Genomic DNA, 18,778 nt, shown 5'->3' on the forward strand with positions numbered 1-18,778 from the left:
AGCTCAAGACAACTCAAAAGAGAACGTTGTCATTCACATAGTTGAGAGTGGAGATGAAGAAGATGAACCCAGTCAATTCATATTTGCTTGTGATCATCACTTTCAAGAGTCCGAAGAATATCTTTTGAGCCTTCTAAGAGGAAACCCTTCATCTCCGAACCTCGATAACCTTCCCAAATGGGACCGATATGACGAAGATGGCATGCTAGAGATCAATATGGTCAGGATCAACGAAGAGGGACCATCTTCCAAACAAGGGGCCAACACCCCAAAGTCTCTTATTACTCTTGCTAGGGCTGACCTTATCGAGCTTTCGGCTGGTTGAATCCCTAACCTGAAGAGGCCGAGTGTTCAAACCCATTCAATTCATGACCGATACTCTCAATGAAAGAATGGGAAACACCTCGAAAGCCAAACAACCATCAGGGGTCGCAGATCACGAACTGAACAAAGAAATTCAATGATCTGCAACCACCTATGATCTACAAGCTCATCTCGAGAAGATTCAGGTTCAAATCTCCATCTTGAAGCTGCTTGCTAACTCACTAGTACATAGAGCCCAGATCGAAATGGTCCTCGTCAAGACACACATCCCCAGAAACACAGCCGGACGAGTTGTGCGGAATGATCAACCAACTAATGCCATCAATGTCAATCGTGTTCACGGATGATGACATCCCAGCCAGCTTCAATCACTTTCATGTCCAACCTCTTCACATCACCGTTTTCATGCAAGGATATGAGATACGGAGAATGCTTGTTGATAATGGGGCATCCTTAAACATATGCCCTATGAAAATAGTGAAGTAGATAGGTAAAAGCCTGGATGACTACAAGCCGTGTCAACTGACTATCGCTGCATATGATGGGACCAAGAGACAAGCTAAAGGCATACGGCCCCTCACACTCAAGATCGGCTCGACCATCCAAGTGATAAAGTTTTATGTCTTGAACATAAAACCTTCATTCAACATGTTGCTGGAAGACTGTGGCTTCATGAAAACCTAGTGGTCACCTCTACGCTCTATCAATGCCTCAAATTTCCGACGAAAAACGGCGTTGCGAAGGTATGTTCTGAACACCCTGCTCTTCTCAATCCTAGTATACATAACGAGAAGCTAGTCGTAGGGGTCGAGTTTGAAAAAATCCCACTCGCTTCCTTCGAGCAAGCCGATTGTGCCACCTTATGCCTAAAGGTCGGTGACCCTGTTCCTCAAATTTTACAAACTTTTGCATCGATGGAAGACATCATCCAATGTCAACATCGATACAGTTTTGGGTACCTCGAAGCTTGGCACATGCTCTTCTCCCAAGGCTTCCAACTAGGCTAAGGCTTGGGGAGTCAAGGGCAAGGAGTAACGGAGGCAATTTCTGAATCACTCCAAGCCAAAACTGAAAATGGGGATCGTAGATGTCTCGGGTGTTCTCTCACCCTACTTCAAAGCTGGATAAAGCCTTCAAGCTATCCAGGCTTTGTATCTGTAGGCATTCAAATCCTCGATCCTTTCGATGTCCGTCCTACAAAATGGCCAAAAGTGATCCTTGAATCCCTAATGGGGAATAATTCTTCTTCCACATCTCAGCACACATAAGAACTGGGAATTGAAGACCTTTATGCTGACCTAGATTTGAAGGTATGCACAATTGGTTGTAACACAACCAAGCTTGCTCATCCATCGATACAAACCCAGGAACGGAATTGGTCAATCATTTCTCTATCTCGAGAATTGCTGAAATCATACCAGTGGCACCTTCAAGTCTTGGTGCCAAAAAATGGATCGGCGTAGGGTGGCCATCTAACCACCCTACTAGTCCGGTCCCCAACATATATCTTTCAAGTCCCATAAGGAACACCCCTTGTGTTATTTCAAAATCCGCTGAAAATTCAAAATATGATACAACTGGTAATAATGAAAAAGAATTTTCAAAAATGGCGAACACTCAAGATAGCTCAATAACAGTGCATAATACCCAAGACGACGAATTGGACGACCAAGATGAAGATTAGGAGAGCCAAGAGTGAATAAATCTCTCAACCTGAGGAACTCACTTCCCATGTTGAGCAATTCAATAAGAGGTACGATGGTGACCCAACGGCTATCATCGAAGAGACGATCGACGTAAACCTAAGAACTGAGAAGGACCCAAGGTCAACCAAGATTGGAACCTCCCTATCTCCTGAGGAGCAGGAAAAGATGATTTCCTTTCTCAAGGAATATCGCGATGTCTTCCCATGATCATACAATGATATGTCAGGGTTAGATCCCACATTGGTGCAACATCACCTAACATTCAACGCAAGGGCAAAGCCTGTAAGGCAAACACTCTGACGACAAAAGACCCACCTTGAGCTCAAAATTAAGAAGAAATCAATAAACTGCTCAAGGCGAAGTTCACTACCCCGGTCAATTACTCAGAAGTGGTCGTACCCAAGAAAGACGGGAGGAACCAAGTGTGTGTCAACTACCGAGACCTGAACAAGGCATGCCTAAAGGACAATTTCACATTTCCAAATATATCTACCTTGATCGACAACACTGTGGGGCACGAGATGTTGTCATTCATGGATAGCTTCTCAGGCTACAATCAGATCCTCATGATAAAAGAAGACCAAACCAAGACTTCATTCATAACGTAATGGGGAACCTACTGCTACTATGTCATGCCCTTTGGCCTAAAAAATGCAAGGGTAACTTATCAGCGGGCAATGACTAGCATCTTCCACAACTTGATGCATACCATTCTGGAAGACTATGTCGACGACATTCTGGTCAAGTCAAAGACCAGGTCTGATCATCTCACCAACCTGATAACCATTTTCGAAAGACTCCAGAAACATCAACTCGAACTCAATCCACAGAAATGTGCCTTTGAAGTTGAATCAGGCAAATTACTAGACTTTATAGTAAGCCAAAGGGGCATTGACGTGGACCCATCCAAAATATGAGCCATCACTGAAATGCCCCCTCCCCGAAACATCAGAGAAATTTGTGGGCTTCAAGGTCGCATACAAGCCATAAGGCATTTTATTTCACAACTGGCAGATAAGTGCGCACCATTCAATAGACTCCTTACAAAAGATACCCCATTCATATGGGATAATGAATGCCAAGAAGCGTTCGACTAAATTAATGAGTACCTCACCAAACCTCGCATCCTTAGTCCTCCTAGCCCAGAAAAACCCCTATTCCTATACATATCTGTGAAAGACAAGACCATGGGGGCAATGTTAGGATAATACAACGACTATGGAAAAGAACAAATGACATACTATATCAGCAAAATCATGGTTGACTATGAGACAAGATACACAGATGTAGCATTGCTTGACCCTTGTGTGGGCCATGCAGAAGTTAAGACACTATGTCTTATCTCATTCAGTCAAGTTCATCTCAAAGATAGACCCACTCAAGTACCTATTGGAAAGATCTGTCCTTAACGGACGTTTGGCGAATTGGAGAATACTATTGAGCAAGTTCAAGATCGAATAATTCCCTAAAAAATCGGTCAAAGGACAAGCCATTACTGAACACTTGGCTGAACACGCACTGCCTTATAACACTCCCATCAACACAGATCTCCCTAATGAGAATCTCTTCACAATTGAGGAATCAATTTGGGAGCTATACTTCGACGGTGCAAGGAACGAATACGAGTCAGGTATAGGAGTCATATTTTGCTCACCCGAGAAGATTTTAATGCCAACAGCTGTCAGATTGAATTTCCCATGTACCAATAACATTGCTGAATATGAAACCTTGATAGTCGGGCTCAAAAACGCCATGAGAATGAAAATCCATCAAATACGAGTGATTGGTGACTCCTTACTCGTCATAAACCAAGTTCAAAGGATTTGGAAACTAAAAGAGGAAAAGCTCAAACCCTATCAAGAAAACGTGGAAAATATGATCCCATATTTTAAGAAAATCACCTTTCAGCATGCAACTAAGGAAATAACTGATTCTTCGACACCCTTGCGACTCTTGCTTCAATGGTTTATATTCCTTTAGAAATCACCATGCTGTCATTTTACATCAAGAACAAACATGACCCTTCCCCACCGAGGATCAAAAATGAAATAGAACGGGAAAATGAGAACGATGGGGAAGTGTCTCTCATGGCTTCAAATGCGCTAGTTAAGGCAAAACCATGGTTCCACGATGTTCTATCCCTGTTGAAGTATAGGTCATACCTCGAAGAAGCCACCAAAAAGGATAAAGAAGCCCTTCGAAGTTTTTTTATGGGATTCTTAGTAAGAGGTGATCTCCTACTCAAGAAATGCTTCGATGGCATCATTCTACGGTGTCTTGGTCAGCAGGAAATCAACCAAGTGCTGACAGAGTTACACAATAAAGGAGGTCATTCCAGAGCAGCCACCTTAGCTCAGAAAATGAGACGCCAAGGCTATTACTAGACTACCATGGCCGAAGACTATTGGAAGTTCGCTAGGAGGTGTCCCAAGTGCCAACTTTATGGAGACTTCATCGATGCACCATCCGTACCACTCAACTCAACACCGCCCGTATGGCTGTTTTCCATGTGGAGTCTTGATATCATCAGAATGATCTCACTGAAAGCCTCAAACGGCCACCTTTTTATATCAATGGCTACAGAGTGCTTCACCAAATGGGTAGAGGCCACATCATTTGTCAAAATTGAAGGACAACATGTTGCCCATTTCATAAAGAACAACATTGTATTCAGATTTGGTGTTCCTGAGTCAATCATTACTGACAATGGATCCAATCTCAAAAATGAAAAGGTCACTAAGGTTTGCAAAAAGTGCGGTATAACGCACTCCACACCTTACTACCCTCAAGAAAAAAGACAAGCAAAGGCCACAAACAAAGGACTTCTCAGAATTATAGACAAAATAATAGAAGGAGGCAAATATTGGCACGAAAAGCTAAAGGACGTGTTATGGGCCTACCGGACCACTAGGAAGACATCTACTGGCATGACCCCATACTCATTGGTGTATGGTATGGAAGCAGTGATACCCATTGAAGTTAAGATACCATCTCTTGGAGTGCTTATTCACAAAAATTCAGATGAGGAATAAAAGATTGAAGCACGAATCGCTACCCTATTTACTTTGGATGAAAGATGACTATGAGCAACACAAAATATCATTACTTACCAGTGAAGAATTGAGAGGGCATACCAAAGAAAAGTTGATCCTCGACAGTTCAGAGAAGGGGACATGGTCTTCAAGAAAATCTTCCACACTTCTGTAAATCCACACCCTTTAGGCAAGTTCAAACCTAATTGTGAGGGGTCATTTGCGATTACCCGAGTGCACACAGGCAATTCTTATAAGATCAAAAATCATGAGGGGTACGAGCTCAACGACCCCATTGATGTGATGTATCACCGAAAATACTACCCGTAACGGGCCCAAAAGCTTGGCTAAAACTTGAAAGGGCATCACAAAGAAAAAATAAAAAAAAACAAAAACAAAAAATGGACATGGTGAAAACCTGAAAATGCAACACAGGTAAAAGAAAAATAATAATAATAAAGGGGGAAGAATAAAAAAAAAATCTCCGAGGAGCTTTCGATTCAAAACACTCAAGTACAAACAAGTACTTGCAAGTTTCAACAGTACTACACAAGCAGACCCTGAGGACGAAGACTCCTCCTAAACCCTGCAGGTTCCCAACAGAACCGACACAAAAATATGTGGGAGGGTGACATCAATGGAAAACCGAAGTGACTTCGATGAACCCTGGAAAAATATCGATACGTCTCCAAGATGGAAGCCCAACAAGAATCCAAAGTACCCATGGACCCGCAAATCACAGGATGAAAGCTCCAAAGTTAAAGTGACAACTTTGAGACTTTTGAATAGCCACGATCTCACAAGAAAATCCTTTCATCATTTTTGGGTAAAACATGATAAAGAAAATGACCACCAAAGGGGCCACAAGTGGCTAGGCCCGTCCCTTTTGAAAATGCTTTTCAAATTAACTTTTAAACTGTTAGTCGGTCTGGTCTCACTCTCGAAGCAACTTCCTATGCCTGTTATGAAGGCTCGAAACTAGCCAGACACTCCATGGTTGTATGAGTATAACTACCAACTACCACATATCAGAGATGGATGAACCTCGCTAATGACGAAATTGGCTAATCTAAGAGCATTTTTCTCTCGATTGGATCCCCTGAGGCAAAACGAGACAAGCTCATCCCTATGTGTGCGTGCGATGACCCAATAGCTAGAAATTTGATACAAAAAACCCTACAACTAGGGGATTGAGTAGGAATTCAGTTTGAAAAGAATGTGTAAAGAAAAGTGTTTTATTGTGCTTTGATACAAGAACCGCCAAACAGGGGGAACCAACAAGGAGAAAATAAAAAATAGAAAAGATCCCACGATCCCAAAGGACCAATTAATGTGGGAAATAAAAATCTGGGTATCTCAAAACTCTGATTTTATTCATTCATTCAAATGGGCTTATTACAGGCGCTCATGCCATCAAATTTAGTCCTACGACTAAAATTTCTATTGTCCCAACAGACTTCAATAAAACGAAAAAAAGTACTGAAAATGAGAATGATCACAATATCAACTTATTCATGCTAAGAAAAAATAAAGAAAATAAGAAACATTTGGCTATTCAATCTTCGGCTTCTGATCAACATTCCTCTCCTTGAGTTTCGCCAAGAAGGCCACACATCGAGCCAATTCACCTTCACCCTCTTCCAAGCTGATGGCAGACACGTCCTCATTGGATTTGGCTCACTTATTTGAAAAAGAGGCATCGTCGTCTCGAGAAGACACGACATCCTGAGCAGGGGCAGAACATTCATCACGGAGTCTCGAGAACTTTGGGCATAGTGGAAGAGGGCAGGTACGTTACCACCAAGTATCGTAGTTGGAAGTGGTCGTGGGCTTGTCTTGCTTGACCAACCCCTCACTAGAAGACGACTTCTTCGCCTTCCATGACAAACCCGCCTTGACCAGAAGGGTGGAAGAGTGCCATCAAAGAGGAAAAATAGGGCGGCGATCGATCGCCTCTATAGGAGAAGTGTAATTCTGAGTATGGAAAAACTGGCGAAGCACCCTTTGAGGGAAATACCCCTCTGTGAAATACTGTCCTGTCAGAATAAGACATGAATGCCCCATAGCGGGCAGAAACATATGCACATTCTCAAGACCCCTGATCACCCAATCGAATGACGACAACTCATCAAGAATCTGGTGATAATAATTGACGTCCCAAGGTTGGGTGGTATCACTAACATATGCCAAACCCAGAGCGACAGACACAGTTGTTGTGGATCGAGGAGGACGGACAATGGCGATGTGTTCATAGGCCCAAATCTGTAGAAAACATTAGCCAAAATCACCCCAAAGGGTCACAAAACAACACCCTAGAATCCCAAAGCCATCCAGAACAAGATTGTTTGGGTGACACTAGTGGTGTCGCCCAACTGAGACCTTCCCGGATCGAGCCAGGCTCTTTCCAGTAACTTCTTATTGTCAAAATATGAGTTCTAGGGGCCAAAACTAAAAGAAAAAACTAAGTTGCAGGGGAAAAATAAAATAAAAATTGAGTTCAAGAATATACCTGCAAAATCAGGATACTGCCTTCAAGGAAACGGTCGCCTCGCATGACTCGGTCGTGAAGACTCCAGTAAATGCCTGCCAACACAGCCGAAACAATGGTGTGACCCGCTCACTCCCAGAAGGCATGCGCTAAAGGAACAAGAGAACTATGAACCATCTTATGACCACTCAAAAAAAGAACAGAGCCCAACAACACAAAAAGGAAAATATGGATCGGTTCGATGGCCCAAGATCGCTCTCGATTCCGGACCAGAAACTTCATGTCGACCCACTGACCGTGCGAAGAATAAGCAGTCAACAGTCGTGCACCCATGATGGAATGATCGTCGGTGGCAATAGAAGGATGATACGTAATCCCGATCAAGCTCAAGCCAGAAACCCTAGCAATTTCGTCCAAAGTTGGCATTGTCTTGCTTGTAGGAAGGAAGAAGGTGTTTGTTTGATAGTGGAACCTCTCAGCAAGAGCCTCAAGGACTGGGAAGTTCACATGACTAGAGGTCATGTTCAAGATACCTATCATTGAAACTGAAGCCAAAAAGGCCATGAGCTCGGGCCACTGCGGAGCGGAAAGAAACCAATCCCGGAACTAGGGTCGATGACAGGAAAGCCATTGACACATCGAGGAACTTTACCCTATCGAAGGCCCTGCGAAATATGGGAGGGCAGACCTTCAAGGAAGTGCCTAACCCTAGGAAAAAGAGGGGAAGCCTCCTCCTCTATTCCATTGTCAACCCACTTGAAAACCTTCCCCTTTCCCTTTGAGATCGTGTTGTCCTTCCTAGGAGCCATGAAAGCCTAAGGATGAGTCCAAGAACAACCAATAAGATCAGAGGGAAGATGATGAAGAAGGGAGAAGATGAAGATGGGAGGAAGAAAAAAGAGATTGAAAGATGAGAGAAGAATGGGAAGGGGAATGATTTTTAAAGAAAAAAAAGAAAACGAGCCCAAAACTCATTTTGTAGCTATCCACTTCATCCAACAGAGGATTTAGATAACCCTAAAACCCAGCAAAAGGAGAAAGAGGTCAGAGCGACACGCCTGGTGTCACCCAACTCCATACTCAGGTTGGGCAACCCACTCGTGTCGCCCACAAAATTTTGAAAAAAAAAGTTCCTTTTTAATCCCATGTTCCAAAATAAAAAAATAAAATAAAATAATTTGTATGGGTGACACGCCTAGTGTCACCAAGCCTGTGAGGGAGACACCACGCCTGTCGCAGGGGCAACACTACTAGTGTGACCCAAATTTTTTGCAAAACATTTTCTTTTTCAAATTCTGCAACTTTCTAATAAAAACTAAATAAAATAATAATTTTTCGGGGGGGCGACACTACTTGTGTCACTCAAATTTTCATTCCTTTTTTTTCAATTTTCAGTAAAATACAACAAAAAAAAAATAGGTGGGCGACACAAGCCGTGTTGCCCAAACATGAGCGACACTACCAACGTCGCCCAAAAGCTTTTTGTCAAAAATGCCCCCAATTAATTTTAAGGCCATTCGAGAACCAAATTTGGTTTTGCCATGTGTTTTTACAAGTGTTTTCAAACATTTTAATAAATTTCAATTAATTTTCAAAAATTCCAATCGCTCCTCTAAGGCATGAGCCTAAATTGCTAACCAGTTTTCCAGAAAAAAGAAAATAAAAAAATTCCAAAAAGAACACGATCCTCGATGGCACGAGCCAAAACTACCAACCAATTTTCCAAAAAATAAAAAATTCAAAAAAATCAAAAAAAAAGAAAGTGCTCCTCGTTGGCATGAGTGTAAACTGCCAGCCAAAGTCCACTTCAGGAAACATCAAACTCGTGCGACGTAAAAGAGCCGAGACAAGAAAAACATCAAACTCATGCGACGTAAAAGAGCTGAGACAAGAAAAACGTTAAACTCGTGCGACATAAAAGAGTCGAGACAGGTATCGTCTAGCCCCGTATGACGCAAAAGGTCGGGTGTATCTAGGGCACAACCAACAGGTTCAATGGAAAAACATCAAACTCGTGTGACGTAAAAGAGTCGAGGCAGGTACTGTCTAGCCCCATATGACATGAAAGGTCGGGCGTATGCAGTTCAACGTCAAACTCGTAAGAGCCGAGACAAGTACCGTTTAGCCCATATGATGCAAAAGGTCGGGTATATATAGGGCACAACCACCCTGTTCAATGAAAAACATCAAACTCACGCAACATAAAAGAGCCGAGACAGGTAACGTATGGTCCCGTATGATGTGAAAGGTCAGGTCTATTCCATCTATGCCCGTATGACATAAAAGGGTCAAGTGTATTTCGGCTATCCCCATATCATGTCAAAAGGTCGGGTGTATTCTGTCTATCTCCATATGACATAAAAGGGTCGAGTGTATTCTGTCTATCTCCATATGACGTAAAAGGGTCGCGTGTATTCTGTCTATCCCCGTATGGCGTAAAAGAATAGGGTGTATGGTCCATCACTGGATGATGCTAAACTGCTTAGAGGGCTCTATGGTTGCAGGAGTTAAAACTGCTCACCAACCTTGTTTTTCGAAATATCTTTCTCGTTTCAAAATTTTCACTATATGTCTTGTGTTTTCAAAAACTTTAACTTCTTTGTTAAAATCGTAACATGTCCTTGCTTCGGGATCTATATCAAATTTTCCCCTACTTTCAAATTTTCTAAAACGACTTTTAAAACAAAGGAGCTTGGACACCCGTATATGATGATTACCGCATTATCGCGATTACTACGTTGCTGCCTCGTTTCTCTCTTCGGAATCGACCAAACAAGTCGCTTCTTATAGAAAGCCTTTTCCTATAAAAAGCCTTAAGAAACCCTAAGGAAATCAAAGAAGAAGTCAAGGTTAAAAATGTCAAACTGTAAAACCCCTGAAGTTAAGTAGCATGGCTAGAAAATCCAACTCGAGTTTGAAGCTTGTATAACTTACCTACTTCTCATGCTCAAAACCCTAGGAGGAAAAATGCCCTAAGTGGATGAGCTCGATGAGTGCAATGACTTGGATGGATTATTTGGTGTGCCCTCTGACCACGTGACCTCAGAAAGAAATTTAAAATGTCTGCATTATCTTTGATATTCACCTACCCCTCAAAGGACAGGGAACGCCAAAGTGTCAACTTCTTTGCCACTCACATGTCCCTCGAAGGATAGGGAGTGCCAAAGAGGGGCAACTGTTGACACCCCATTTTAAATCTAGCAAATTCTGTGGTTTTCTTCACCTTTAGGATCACATTATCCTAGTAAATCAAAAATCCATAGTTCAAACAGCCTACCCTGTGACTCAGAACAGTCTGCCTACTCGGAACCATGCAAAAGTCTAGTTTTGACCCAGAATCCTGCAGACGCCCTGTTTTACTAAAACAATCATTAACAATAGTAAAAAAAAAAAATTTGAGCCAAATTTTCTCTGAGATCTTAACAAGAGGCTGAGAAACACACCATAAGTGAAAAGTATCAATTTGGACTAATTTTGACTTGAGCAACACTGATAGTGTTGCCCAGCCTAGACTGGGCGACCTCCTTGTGTCGCCCAGATTTGGGGACACTGCTAGGTCACCCGGGCAACACTGCTGGTGTCCCCTAGACCATTTCGTCCCAAATTCAAAATTTACTTTTGGGAGTGTTTTTGTTACCTTTTTGGAGGTTTTTGCCAAAATTATTTGGGCGACACTAGGCGTGTCGCCCAGAATCAAAATTGGAATTTTTGGGATGAGGATATGTTGGTTATGGAAACTTATCCTTCCCAACAGATCCTTGATCCTTATAAGATGTCTTTTGTGGCCATTTGAGGCACGGCTTCAGAGAGAGAAAAACCCTAAAGCTTCAGAGGATTGAAACTCTAGAGGACAGACTTTCTTCAAAAACCAAGCCTCCTAAAACCCTAACCCTAACCCTAAGCATGAAAACCCCAAACCTCAGACCTAGAGCACAACAACCCTAATTCCAGAACCATCTTCAGGGCACAACCACCTTTTTAACCACAGATCTTCTGATCATCATTTCGAATCAGAGAGGCAAAGAGGGCGTTGGTTCTTATACGGGTGAGCCCTTGAAGGCTCGGGAGTCCCGAGCATCTGGCCCGGTTAGGTATTGCTTCTTCCTTTTCTTTCTTCTTCTTCCTTCAATGTTTTTATTTTGATCTATTCACTGCTTTAAAATCGTATTTTGATATTTTGGATCATGTTGGCTCTGCCACATATCTGATAGTATCCTATCTTTTCCTGGCAGATCTAGCCTCAAATCTGAATTCGATTTGTCCCACTTTCTTTACCACCGTATTTTCATAAGTTTAAGGTGTCAAGATCTGCGAGATCTTTGTCGGAAGATCCGCTAGATTTTGCATCATAAACAATGAGATTTCACTTACCCTTTGTCCAATTAATTATAATGAGAAATGATGAATACATTTTTTAAAATATTTTAAATATTTATTGTGACTTTTAGATAATTTTTCAGAATTTTTGATTGACAAAATTGTACTTGTAATATTTGTTTAGACGTAATTCCATTTGAGGACTGCCATGTGGCACACCCGAGTGGTCATAGGGTGGCCACATGGCACCCCTGGCCTCACCATATGATTAATGCCCAGCTATGCACTAATCCCATTTGTTATGTTGTTATATATCATTATTTGACTTATTATAATATGTTATAACTTAAGGTACATTTTTTTGACATGTTTATTTGATTCACACAAGTGCCTTTGTTAGCATGTGTGACGTCCATTTTAATTGAATTTAAATATTGAATCTAAAGTAAATTTGAAATTTGAATTTGAATTTCAAAAATATCTTCACACATGTGTGAAGGGGACATTAAGCTCATTGTAGTTGGTTTAAAATATTAGATCATAAGGTAATTGGCTTTCATAAAGGTGTATTTTTTCACATGTGTGAGTTTTACTATTTACGTTATTGTACATTTCCCTTGATGGATCTCTACACTAATTTATTATTTAAAACTAAGGGCTTTTTGGTCGAGGCCTGATTTTCAAGAAGGAAAACCCTCTCTCGAACAACTGCGAAGCTCGCGCACTCTTGCGTGCGTGTATGCTCTTAGTGCGGATAGGAACCAACAATGAGAGAGATTTTAATCGATAAATAAGCGTTCAAATGCCTACCTTGTCGTTTGGGGTTCGGGGATACACCCAAGGAGTTGCCCTCTTAGAATAATTACGAAGCCCTCCGGCTTTTCGCCATTGCAGTTTGGATGCGAACCCTTCTCAAACTCAACACTTCATCTCGGTTTAACACTTCATCTCGGTTCTTTCTCTAAACATTGCTATTGGAGTTCAAGTGAGAATACCCCTCTCTAGTGAATTTGCAAGTGGGTGGATGGCTTTAAAACTTAAGGTGAGGTGGTTAAATGGACATGACGAAGAAAAAAGGTTGATGTACGCTTATTACAACTTGAGTGTTAAAAGACCTAACGATTAGAGCAGCCAAAGAGTCGGAACTCTAAGGAATGCTAGCTCAGTATGACCCCGACCGAGTGAGAGGGCAAAAGAGTCAATATATCTTACAACTCATATCTACTGTACGGAATGGATGTTAGAGTAGCGGTCCAGGAATTAAAACCCTTAAAATGACTCAGAATGATACCAAGTTGAATACACGGATAGCGAGCGAAAGAAGTTGTCGACACAGAGGAATGGCAGTGATGGTTAAAGAACGAACAGACAAGGGAACATAAATATCAAACTCGTGGATATGTGTGGCTAGAGATGGGATTGACGATACAAAAGAATGGGAAATGCCTAGATTGGTTAAGGAGTGACAAGGCAAGTGAGATAATAGGGAAGTGGATCAAGGAGGCTAGGCCCGCTCTTATTGGCGGCTCTGAGCCTATGGTGTAGAGGGTGTGAGAGAGTAAACAAAGACAAAAGAGTGAAGAGAAGGAATGGTTAGGCCCGCCTCTAGGCGCAGGCCCGAGCTTAACAATGAGTATGAGAAGGCAAAGAAAGGGAGGCAGGCCCACCCTCAGGTGCGGCTTCGTACTTGGGGGAAGTAAAAGGAAAGGGAACAAAGAAGAGAGCAAGAGAGGGAATCGGGCCTACTGCTAGGCGGGGCCCAGGCTTAAACAACTAAGAGGGGAGGGAGGAGAGAGAAGAGAGAGAGGAGAGGGGAAGTCAGGCCCGCTATTAGGCATGGTTTGGGGTTAAACAAATAAGAAGAGAGGGAGAAAAGAGAAGAGAGGCACGAGAGGGGAGCCGGGCCTGCTGCTAGGTGCAGCCCGCATGAGTGAGGAGAGGGGAGAGGGAGAAGCAAAAAGAGAGAAGAAGAGAAGAAAATTCGGGACCCCTGCTAGCTGCAGCCCTGGGTTTAGGTGTGGGTAAGAAAGGAGAAGAGAACGAAAGAAGGAAGAGAGAGAAGGGGAAGGAGAGGGAGAGGAGAGAGAATGGACTTGGGAGTGTCGTAGCTTAGCTGCACCCCCATGAATCCTCTTGCATGCACATGAGAGAGAGAAGGGTTAGGTTTGGGTCAAGACTAGAGTGTGTGGTGTATGGTCTAGCGGTATGGACTAGGGGGTATGGTTTAGGGCATGGTGTATGGTTTAGGGTGTATGGTATAGGGTATGGTGTATGGTCTAGGGCATGGTCCAGGGCTATTTCCTCTCTCTACCAAAAATTTCTCTCCTCTCAACTTTATCTTGAACTTCGAAGCAAAGGAAAAATAAGCTAATAATTGCTCTAAAACTGCTCAAGTTTCATAACAAAAGTGATCAAGCCTTTCCAACCCATTTATAAATGACTTAGGTTTACTTATAGAATCGATGCTTGATCTATCGCGAACATTTTGATACCCTTTGATAGTCTTGAAACGGATTTTTTTATGAAGAACAAAAATCTGACCAAGTCCATAAACTTCAACCACCAATCCAGTACTATCTATGACGTTCCGAGTCTTCATTTCGATCACAAATTAAAGAGGACATTCATGGTCAACTAAACTTCGACCACTAATCCAATACTATCTATGACGTTCTGTTTAAGCATATTCTAAATTTAGGAAGTCGCTGAAAAATGGGTTCCAACGATCGAAAAATATTGCCTCTTTCAACGTCGAAATTTGTGTTATCCGATCTCCAATTGTACGTAAAACTATGCCAAATTGTAGGCCTTTGCGATACAGTCACAACGGACCTATATTTGCGATGATCCGACACTGGGATCTTGAGTTATGACCTCACGAAGTATGGGATGTTCTCATGTATAAAATATGAATTTTCACTCTTTCGAGCTCATCTTCTTTCTAGAAATTCTCTCGTTTCGGGTCATGTCATGACGCATGCCGTATGTCAAAACGACCAGGTCGCCGAGACCTAACTTGTGTTCGAATTTGAGCTTGATTGAACTCAAACGAGTAAGTTATAAGCATTTGAAAATCATTCCCAAAATGGGAAAACACAGTTTCCATAAATGGAAATTGGTTCACCGAGGTTGCACTGCAATAGTGCAAAACCTACCCTTTTATGGTAAGTTAGGCCCAGAATGGCCGTGGAGTATCCGATTGAGCCCAAATTTAGTCCCTAAGGGTTTTTCGACGTTCTGGATTTAATGGCAGTGGTCTGGTACTGTTTTGAGTCCTAGAAAATGGGGATGTAGTTGTAGGATCTATTTTTAGCATGATAGGAACCGGATTTGAGAACCAAGTTTCATTTTGGTCATATCAAAACTTATCAGAATGCAACGAAACTTTACTAGTGTCCTTCGGGCATCCCAAACTATCCTTTTCATGCATTTTGAAGCCGTTTCAATACTCCTTCAGATATTACCCAGTTTTAAGCTTATTTTTACAGTGTTCCCATGGTCTGACGGTGTCTTGGATATCGGCAATACCAAGTTACTATTGGCTCTCTTCTTATTCTTATCGGGGATACAAGTACGTCAAAAATTACATATAACAATTTTGTGTTAGTGCAAGCTGGATTCACTTGGAATAAAAATATAGACCTAAAGACAAAAAGGTAAAGTAACCTTACTTAGGGTTTAATGCGCCTTTGGATAGGTACATCAAGGGTATTGATGATATCCAATCTTACACACTATGTATATTTACTTCTGTAAGTCCCAAACCCTACCCACTTGGAAAAATGAATCTTGCTTGAATTGAGTAGAGAGAAAGAGAGAACAAACCTTGAGACATCCATGTACCACCTTGTAATGACCCTAAATTAAAAAATAAATAAATAAATTAATTAAAGTAATAATAATAATAATAATAATAATAATAATAATAATAATAATAATAATAATAATAATAATAATACTAATAATAATAATAATAATAATAATAATAATAATAATAATAATAATAATAACAATAATAATAATAATAATAATAATAATAATAATAATAATAATAATAATAACAATAATAATAATAATAATAATAATAATAATAATAACAATAACAATAATAATAATAATAATAATAATAATAATAAAATATAAAGTATGGACTATGGTGTTAAAGTACACCCCACCCTTTTTTATTTAACACGATTTTGCATCAAAAGAAATTAAAAATAATAATAAAATAATGCAAGAGTGAGGTATCCATTATTACACACTCATTAGTGTGAAGTGACACCAAAATGGTATTAAGTGGCCATAAAAATGAGAGGCGGAACAAAAAAAACATGAAGTGGCTTAGAAAAAAAAAAAGAGAGACACATAGAGGACATGTGTCAAATGGGGACTAACTCTCCCCACTTATAAATACCTACCGTTGGCCTTTAACGAATGTTTGGTTTCTCTCTCTTTATTCAAAGTGGGCTTCTTCTCTCTCTTCACGTAAGTCTTCTACCTCTCTCATATTTCAATCATACTTTTCTCTCTCCCTCATCATAGCTTATTAATAATATTTTTATAATTCTATTATGATAATAATATTCCCATTCTCATAATAGTATTACTATTATTATCTCATTATGATAATATTATGCTCTCTCTCTTATTTCAATCATTTTCTCTCCGTTATGGTATTCTAATAATAATACTCCTATTTCAATTATTTTCTCTACATCATCATACTCTCTTAATAATATTATGCTTAATAACATTCTCATAATGATAGTGTGCTTTTTAATCATGTTTTCATTATTAAGCTTTCATGATAATATTATGATTATAATATGATAGTATTCTTATAAAAATAATAATATTGGTTATATAATTCTTTCATTCTCTTATAATAATATGATGATTGATAAAACTCTCATGATAAATGATGATTAATAATATTTTCATTATCATACTTTTATGATGATATCATGGTAGTCTCATTATTCTAAAATGATAGTATTTTTATAGAAATAATATAATTAATAATTTCATGAAGTATTATTTTCTCATAATAATAGTAATAATAATATTTCTCTCTCTCTTATATGAACATATTAATAATTTATTTCATATAAACTCATTTAGCCTTTTTTCTCATACCTTAGCTGAAGGTCAGTAATTTCAGGTTTTCTTTGGCAGTAGTAACAACATAACCATCTCGTGACATATAAAAGTAAGTGATCTCATTTTCCTGAAAATTAATCTGCTTTTAATAAAATTGTGATATCTCTTTCAATCATCTTTATATTATAAGTTTTATGTGTAAGTGATCTTATTATCTTGAAAAATAGTTTGTTTTCAATAAAATAATGATATTTCCATCCAACTTCTTTATTTTATAAGTTTTATGTGTAAGTGATCATATTTTCCTGAAAGTAGTTTATTTTTAATAAAATAGTGATAGTTCTGTGTTTAACTTCGAATTTTCTTAAAAACTCTTCCATTGATAATGGATTGTATATCATGTTACATTTCAGGAATGTCCTTTAAGAAAGCTATCTTTCATAAATTATTGCCAAAATGTTTGACTAGTTACTTAAAGATATTTCAGTGAAAGTGATTGTTTAAATTGCTTCAAGTGAATTCCGGTTAATGATTTCAATGATACTTTACATATATAATGTTGCTACTTTCTGATGTTTAAAGAGTTTCAGAGATAATTTAAGTACAAGTGGCCCTATCTAGGATTTCAGTAGGGATTAAGTAGACTCATCTAGCTCACTGGAGAGGTATAAGTGGACCTATCCGGTACACCGATAGGGATTAAGTGGACTCATCGATACGCCGGTGAGGTATGAGTGGACTTGCAGGGATTAAGTGGACCTAGCCGGGACACCGGTAGGGATTAAGTGGACCAATCAAGACGCTGGTGGGGTATATGAGTGACCTACTTGGAACGCCAGCAGGATATTTTGTGAAATCTTTTGAATGATGCATTTCTGTTAAAGTGTTTATATGCATTTCAATCATTTAGATTATGTTTAACTGTGTATTTGTGTAAGTGAAATTGTTCTCCATAAATGTTCTTCCTCTTATTGTTTTTAATAGACATCCTTTTTTTAAAAAATGTTAATATCTTCCAACGATGATTATTTTTAGGACTATAATGATCACTTACTGAGTAATTAAACTCATTCAATTATTATAAACTATTTTTAGAGTAATTGCAGCCCAACTATTCAGCAGGAGTAGCAGGAAAAGCTTTGAAGAAGTTTGTAAGATAAATTCAATCTTGTAACTTTTGTACTATCAATGTTATATATATATATATATATATATATATATATATATATATATATATATATATATATATATATATAGAGAGAGAGAGAGAGAGAGAGATCCTCGTGTTATTATAAGCAGTGAAGTAAACTTTGTACAAGTTTGAAAAGCCTGTGAATGGAAAAAAATTATTTTTGGAGCAATATATAAATCTCGAATTTATTTTGTTCTTAAGATTAGTATGTCACACCTCAGGAATGTTAGTAAGCTTGGGGTGTGACACACCCATTTTCCTTTGAGAGTTCTCATCCTCCATTAATGATCTTTAAAGCTTGATGGCGGTCCTTCACTCCATAAGATCAAACTTATCTCATACAATAATCAAGGTATTATCTCTCTAAGTTGTTATATGTCAAAGATCATTTTATCTTTGATCAAAGGTTCTTGAAAATTTTATTTACAGTCATGCTTTAGCTTCTTTAGACCTCCATTTTGATATTATCTTCATGACATTCTTCCATAGTGCAATCCCTTACTTGTTTGTGTTTTATGCATTGATAAACCTTGATCATGCCTAATTTCCTTTGATCTACCTCGCATGAATTCTCTAGAGCATTTCTACGTTTTGTTATTCAAATTCCATAGATATTTAG

This window comes from Amborella trichopoda, chromosome 1 (assembly GCF_054954075.1).
Source record: "Amborella trichopoda isolate Santa Cruz 75 chromosome 1, AtrichopodaSantaCruz75HAP2 v2.0, whole genome shotgun sequence".
In the NCBI taxonomy this organism is placed as follows: Eukaryota; Viridiplantae; Streptophyta; class Magnoliopsida; order Amborellales; family Amborellaceae; genus Amborella; species Amborella trichopoda.